This window comes from Cupressus sempervirens, chromosome 2 (genome assembly GCF_028749045.1).
Source record: "Cupressus sempervirens isolate cs-2001-9-10 chromosome 2, ASM2874904v1, whole genome shotgun sequence".
NCBI lineage: Eukaryota > Viridiplantae > Streptophyta > Pinopsida > Cupressales > Cupressaceae > Cupressus > Cupressus sempervirens.
Window position 1 is genome coordinate 490,163,358 of NC_143119.1, and position 7,679 is coordinate 490,171,036.

A 7,679-nucleotide genomic window follows, 5' to 3' on the forward strand; every position below is an offset into this window, starting at 1 on the left:
TATGTGTTGCACATTTTGCACATTGAAAATAAAAAATTAGCACCAAAAAATGAGCAAACAAATGCTCATTAAGTTACCAAGTTCCATCTCTAATGTACAAGAATGTGAAGGAACTTCATGCACTAATATTGTTAGGCTTTCCCAATGAATAGAAGGATCAACTCTAGTTTATGTGTGAGATTAATTAACACTAAATGATGTGTAAAATACCTACTAAAGAGACATAAAACATGTTATCTTTTAAAACAAAATTACTATATGGTTATTCAAAGTTGCATGATGTAATACAAGCTTACCAATTCTGACACTTAAAATAGCTAAGCACTTGGGAAAGTCCTTTATCAAAATGACAGTGAACAAAATAGGTAGGAGATTTTAATCACCCTTTAGATTTTAATCATTATGCTATTGCATTGTATGTGCTTATCACCTACATTAGTATGATTAGCTACAAAAATTTGGTATGGGGAAAGTGAATCATGTTGATAACCTGCAAATTTTTTCATTGCTATTTTGGTATTTTTCATAGCACATACTTAGGATCAAGTACCTAATTCATTGACACCTATATTGTAGCTAGATAAAATCCCTATTCACTTGAGTTGGAATTAGTAATGTCGAGCTCATTTAAAATAAAACTGATCATAAGACCAAAATATCAATTTTGTGACAATGGAACATAGTAAACTTAAAGGTGTCAGGGCCACAATGATGTCTATAAACATATTTCTAGCTAGTATATAACTCTACCAATAGGTTAAGTATTTACCATCCTATCAAAACCATACCAAATGTTGTGTTTCTCTGACGAGTGAAGATTTAAGAGTAAATTTGTATCTCACACAACAAATAATAGAAATTATTGAAAAAGAAACAGAGGCACAATATTACTCTCAGACAAAGGAGCCCCAAGTAAGACTTCTACCCTCCAATTGTCTCTCATTTCAACTATAGAACTTTCAATGTCCTGAGTCTGACTATTATAGGTTGCACTAGCTAATACACTTACCTGCACACAGCCACAAAAACCAATTAACAAAGTGTTGAGTATCCCTAAGTGAATGTTCTATATGCAAATATAATTCTAAAAAGAAATATCTATAGTCAAGTATATTATCCATGGAGCCAGAACTTATTTCAAATACCAGCAAAATGGTTTCTCAGACCTAAGAGCATTCAACCTTTCAAGAATTATTCATTTTGTTATCAGAAATAACTTCTTCCAAACATACAAATGAATGCTTCATACTATAGTAGCAAAAAACTTTCTCAAGATTGATTTGGAAAACCAAAAGATTAGATTTATTCAACTAATTAGGAAAATATTAGGACTTAAAAAATATATTGATTCTTAAAAATAGAGGAAAAATATTGTTCTTATCATTTTAAGCCAAATTGGAATTAAAGAGCAATTTTGTAAACAAAATTGGGATTAGATCCTACTTTTTTTTATGATTTTCTTGAGATTTTGGATTTGTACCCAAAAGTGAAGAACAAGGTGGAAATCTTATTCAAATAAGATGCTAAACACTTTGAAAGCAATGTTTAATTCAAAATATTCCCATAAATTACTACTATGCATTATAATGCTCAATAGCCATTTTTATGGACTTATATATGTGTATATAAAAATTTTCTATAACCTACAAATCAAAAAAAATTGATATAACCTTGTAAACATCCAATCATTGTCAATACTTATTAGGGGGATATGGATAATATAACCTTGCAGATGTTACGAAAAGTTCAAGTACTTTTTGAATTCACTATATATAGTTCAGCTCTAGCTCTTCACCCCTTGGTTTCAAAGACAAAAATGTCAAATATTATAACAAATTTATGACACCGATATTAAGTAGAGCATAAATTATGGTAGAAGTACAAACTTGAAATCAAAGACACATTTTTCAATTATTCATCTATAAAACAAAACATTAATATACTTATTTCAAGTTTGGCCCATGGGTCCTTTGAGATCCATGAAGATTCATGCTACATTCTCCAAGGCTTGCTTGAATTCATGCCAGATTCTTTGAGGTACAAGTGGATTCGTGCCAGATTTGCATAGGTCTCAATTTGACCTTGTGGGTTTGTTTAGATCCACAGATCTATACTGACTAAAAGGGTCAAATCGGCATGCTATGCAAATTTGGCACACATTAGTTTGCAAATTTTGATCCATTGTGGCCTGGGTACACAAATCCAATAGCGCAAAAAAATTTATATATATATATATATATAGACACATGCACACACACACACACACACACACACACACACACACACACACACACACACACACACTTAGGAATCATAATCAGAAAACAAAACACAAATCCAAGAATCATATTCTTGTACCTAAACCTATCCCCAAATCTAAATTAGCAAATTAGATTAATATTACAAAAAGCTCTAGATATATGCATTTTATGCAGCAAGATAATGATATTTTCATTACACTCCAAACAATCTAATTTATAAAATTTGTGTGATCTCTCTACCACAGAACTTTATACTTGAAATTTTTATTTTCCAATTAGAAATGCCTCAAACTAAGGAATCAAGTTGTTCTATATATTAGTGTAAATCAAAATAGAGTTTAACTTTCTTATACACTAGAAAATTCATTTAGAAATTAGTTTTCCTTTCGCCTATTGGAAAGTATTTTCTTTATTCATTTTTGGTTCGAGAGTTTTTATATTAGACCCATGTCATTTTTGCAATATTGGGAGTGTAAGTATAAACTGATAACTCTTCTAGTGAAATCTAAGGACTAAGGTATATCCCTTCCACCAAAATTGCCCACTAGATGATTAAATTTTAGACAAGAGCTAACTGAGTATGCTTTTATTAAATATAATGTATGAATTTCTGAATTGGTACCAATACAAATAGGAGATGCAATTTTTGAATATATTTATAAATTTGTTAATATCATGACATTGAATTTTCAAAACAAGAAAACTAATTAACATTACCCTCAATGTTTAAATTAGTTAAATGAGTCAAAGAATTTAGAATACATATCTAAGAGTAATTATTACATATTGAAATTCAAAAATGTTGATGGCTTGATAGGCTAATACATAAACAAAAAACAAGTTTTAGAAATCTATCATTTACACCTGTTCATCATCCATATAGGTCCTCAATTATGATGCTCACCAAATAGTCATCAATCTCAGACAAGTTGCGCTATTGTTAGAACTAGGAATAAATTACTAAGGCCATCTAATTCGACCACTTCATCCACCATGGATGCAAACCACACCATCAGGTGAACTTTGCTTGAAAAGGTCCTCCTCATGCCTTGGCTCTACATAAGAGATAAGGCAATGTGTGTTATGAATGTACACCAAGTTCTCTTCTTTCCCTAACCTTAATTGGTTCTCTTTTAATACATAAATAAATTAAAGCATTAGTACTCAAATTTCTCATAAGATAAAGAGTTGGTTACTTGTAAGAGAAATCTTATTACAAAATTCAAATGATTGCAACTCAATGGTTTTGCATTCATGGTTCCACCACTATTCTTTAGGGTTTTCCTTGTGTTCATGTCATTTAAATTTTCTACAAAATAAAAATCACCACACTCATATGAACATGTATTCTATTGACTCCTCATAATTGAAGAATCCTCTACTCGGCCATAAGTCTTTTTATTGCAACCCAAAACCCTTTCATTACCTCACTATCATTATATGGAGCCCTCTTATTGGTCACTTGTATATCATACCATTTAGTATTTAAGGCAAAGGTAATACAATGAAGGGTTGGGCTATGTTTTTTCCATTTTCTATGTATCTTTTCTTATATAAAGGATATAGAGAAAGATCTTTTACATTTATTATTTTTTAAACTCTTTCACACATGAAATCTTCTTCTTCATAAATTTCTCCCAAAGATAGTTTGTTTGAGTCCACAAGCTTGATCACATCACATATGAGCTTAATAAAGTCCACAAAAAAATTTTCATTAGCCCAAAAAATTTAAAATAGTCATCAAAAGTCGATACCTCTTACCACAACTGCAGTATGCAATGTAGATGTCTCTAAGCTGCCAATGCATCACTAAGTAATGTGGAACAGAAGGGTCCTTCACCTTCAAAAAGATGCTCAAGAAGAATAAAGTAAGAAACAAACCATGGATCAACAAGTTTGAGAGGTTTCACCTTGCCAAAATTTTAATGAATACCTTGTGTGCAGTGATGGTTACTTATGAACATCTATATTTTTCTATCCATTTCTATGAGATTTAAAATTCTATTGGAACTTGCCAATATCTTTTGAGTTCATGATTCCAAATATATACACAAAGATGGTATTAAAAAATCTTGCACCAACATACCAACTACTCTAAAAATAGGGGCAACATCTATTTAAAAATGGGGGTGACATCAGTAGCAACTTTGAGTGCAGTGATATTTCCCTTACCTCAGAATCATTTATGAAGATACTTTTGCATTTTTTCTTGTCTAAACAATCTATTGCCTTCAAAATAGAAGGCACCTTGTTGAAATTACCATGATATTACTCAGTTAACAAATTGAATCATCCATTCACCCAACCAATATAATATTGCATCTTTTTATAGACCACACTCTTTTCATAAGTGCAGCTCACTGCTCTAATCAATATTTATTTTATCTAATTAATGTACTACAAATATTATCATATCTAGGTGATCTAGTTGGCCCATTATTAATAGTTTGAAACTTCAAACCATCACTCTGTAGAAAGGTTAGCAAGAAATATTAAATGGTAATACATTAGAGTGTAATCATCACATCAACAACTACCTGACCTTGCACACCGAATAACCTTCCAATGGGGTTTCAATTGCAAATGTGTTGTCACTTGCAAGAATAATCTACTTCTATAGTTTTTAGTGTTAGATGAACATCTCTAGAAGACACATCCACCTTTGACACTCTTTTTTATCTCTAATTGCAATAGTTGCATCTGTCATTGAGGCATGAGAGCACAAATTAGAAGCTCTCCCATCCATCATTTCTTGATTCCTCACAACATCATATTGTTCTACCTCATTTGGACCACAATCAATACCCTTTCATCCATGTTAAAGAAATGAGCCCTCAACCTTGTGTAAGTAACTTGCCACAACACTTCACAAAACTTAGATGTGATCCTGGCTGTTCCATTTGTACCCTCTGACCTTGGAACACCAGTGCAATACTTCCAAAATAGGCATTTACAAGCCTTTTTTCCCCCCTCATGAAATTCTATGTTGAAAATCTTGTCATTTGTGTTAAATTCATATTAATGAGACTTCTTTGTTAATGTCAAAGGAATTCATTGTTTGAGATTGTCATTAATATCAATTGTCTATATTTGGTTAGGTTGTAGACAGTAAAAGTAAGTACAAGAATCATGTAAAAGAAACAAAAATACATAACAATAATTTCTATGAGTCTAAAGGTGGCAAAAAAATAGTTTAGAAGAATGGGGATTAGTGTCTACATAAAAATAAATGATAATAGATTTAACCAAGGCCATTACATTGAACATAAGATTATAATTATCATAGAAGGATGCAAATAAAAAAATTTGAACCATTCGATTGTTCAATAGTGTAAAGAAAAGTTTAAAAAAGGTCATCACAGGATTAGAAGTTTAAAAGTGGTGATCATAGAATTAGAATTGTTGATCTATTTTATTCAACTCCTATAAAGAAATGAAATGAAAATAACTATTTTAAAGGAAGTAGTAGTAATAGTCCGAAGCTATGATCATTATGGTCAAAGTTATTGTGATCATAATGGTTGAAACCCAAGTTTTATCCAACATTATTGTAAGAAATGAAGTGCTAATAGGTTACACTAGGCCAGATCTTCAATATTCATCAATGACTATATATTGAAATAGAGTATTAGAAAGATTGAAAGTTTGAAGTTGGATCAAAAGTAGGTAATTGAAGATTTTTAATGCAACAACAAATAAATGCCTACTGAAAAACCTATCAATCATCATGAGAAAGTACTCATAAACATATATGATCAAGCTTGTGTGTAAAATGAAATTGGGGTTATATGGAAAGATCTACTAGTTTAAGCTTTGAAGCCATGGTAGTTGGCACAAAACCCACAATTCTCGACTCCTACACTTGTGCTTATGTATTCAATTAACATGTAGCTCCTGCACATGATCAAATTACAATGCCCTAAAAAGAGCAATGGCATAGAAAGCCTTTACATACTCTACCAATATGATAAACCTTCTTCTAACTAGTACCCTCTTCTCCTTTCAAGTTCTTGTCCCCATTTTCTCCAACAATGGGGAATGCAATGAGGGGATGTGCTACATGACTGTAGGGATTCTTATTAGGTTTGGGCTTGCATGTTTCATGGCATCTTTTACTAACAGCTATAAAGGCTTTGATCAAAAACTATACTATGGATTGTCCACTCCTAAGGGGTTGTGGACATTCCAGTATGTTGAAGGAGTGGTGCCTAATTGTTTGTAGTATAAGCTTAGTCTTGTGGATTTTGTTCATGCAATGATGTCTCTCTTGGTTTCCATTATCGTTGCCCTATTCAATGAGAATGTGGTCAAGTGTTTTTGGGCTCACCAGGGAGAGGATGCAAAATAGGTTCTTGGGACTCTTCCAATTAGGATTAGATTCTTCACTAGTGTGCTCTTCATTGTCTTTCTGACGTAACAATGAAATAGGTTACAAAATTGACCTTTTTCATTTTAACATGATGAAGCCCATGTTGGTCAAAATTTTAACCAACACTTAGCATTGGTTGAAATTTTGACCAACACAGGCATGGATTTTAAAAATAAATATTTTTCCTTGTATATTCTGACCAATCTAAAATATTGTAATAGATGGTCAAAAAATTTGGTCTAAAAATGGGGTCAAATGTACTATTGCAAAGTCATGATAAAATTGAATGACTAATTAGGATTGATAACATGCCAACAACACATGACATGGACTAATAACATGTGACATTTAATGGAGATTGTAAATTCGACTAGATTGAAATTGATTGATAAGTCTAATCCTAATAGCATCGATGGATATTGTCAATGTTATTAAATGAATTGGATAGTGCCACGATTTGATATTGAGGGACTCAAAAATGTCAATGATCGGATGACAAGTATGAAAGTCTAACCTAGAGTTAAGGAACATGACAATACTAAGGTCATATTTGATGGGTTTGATAAGATTTGATTGGTTTTCAAGGTGTCGAGGGACACAATAATCCCTAGAGTTTGATAGATGATGAATTATTTTAGATATTTGACACATTTTGGGTTGATTAGGGCTAATTTGGGATGATTTTGGGTTGATTTAGGATGATTTTGGGTTGATTGGATGTGATTTTGATGATGTTGAAATGGTTTTGGGTTGATTCTAGAAAGTTTAGATAAAATGGGAATTGATTCTGAAGTGATCTACAATTGATTTGAAAGGGAATGCAAGTGATGAAGGATACTTCGAAACATTCTTGAATGATAATCTAGTTTGGCCAAAAGATCAAAATTGGTGAAATGAGAAAATGGGATGAATTAGTATGAAAATATGATTAAACTGTAGATACATATTATTTATGAGCATCTACAACACCTTGTCAACACACCACACCATTGTCTTTCCACATCAACATGGGACTCTTCTTTACCCAACACATAGAAAAATTATATTCA

General features: G+C 31.8%; 1 pseudogene; it reads left to right on the forward strand.

The window, feature by feature from the left end:
• The first annotated feature begins 6,180 nt into the window (after positions 1-6,180).
• Positions 6,181-6,678, forward strand: LOC149573152 (protein DMP3 pseudogene; annotated as a pseudogene).
• Positions 6,679-7,679: the final 1,001 nt, after the last annotated feature.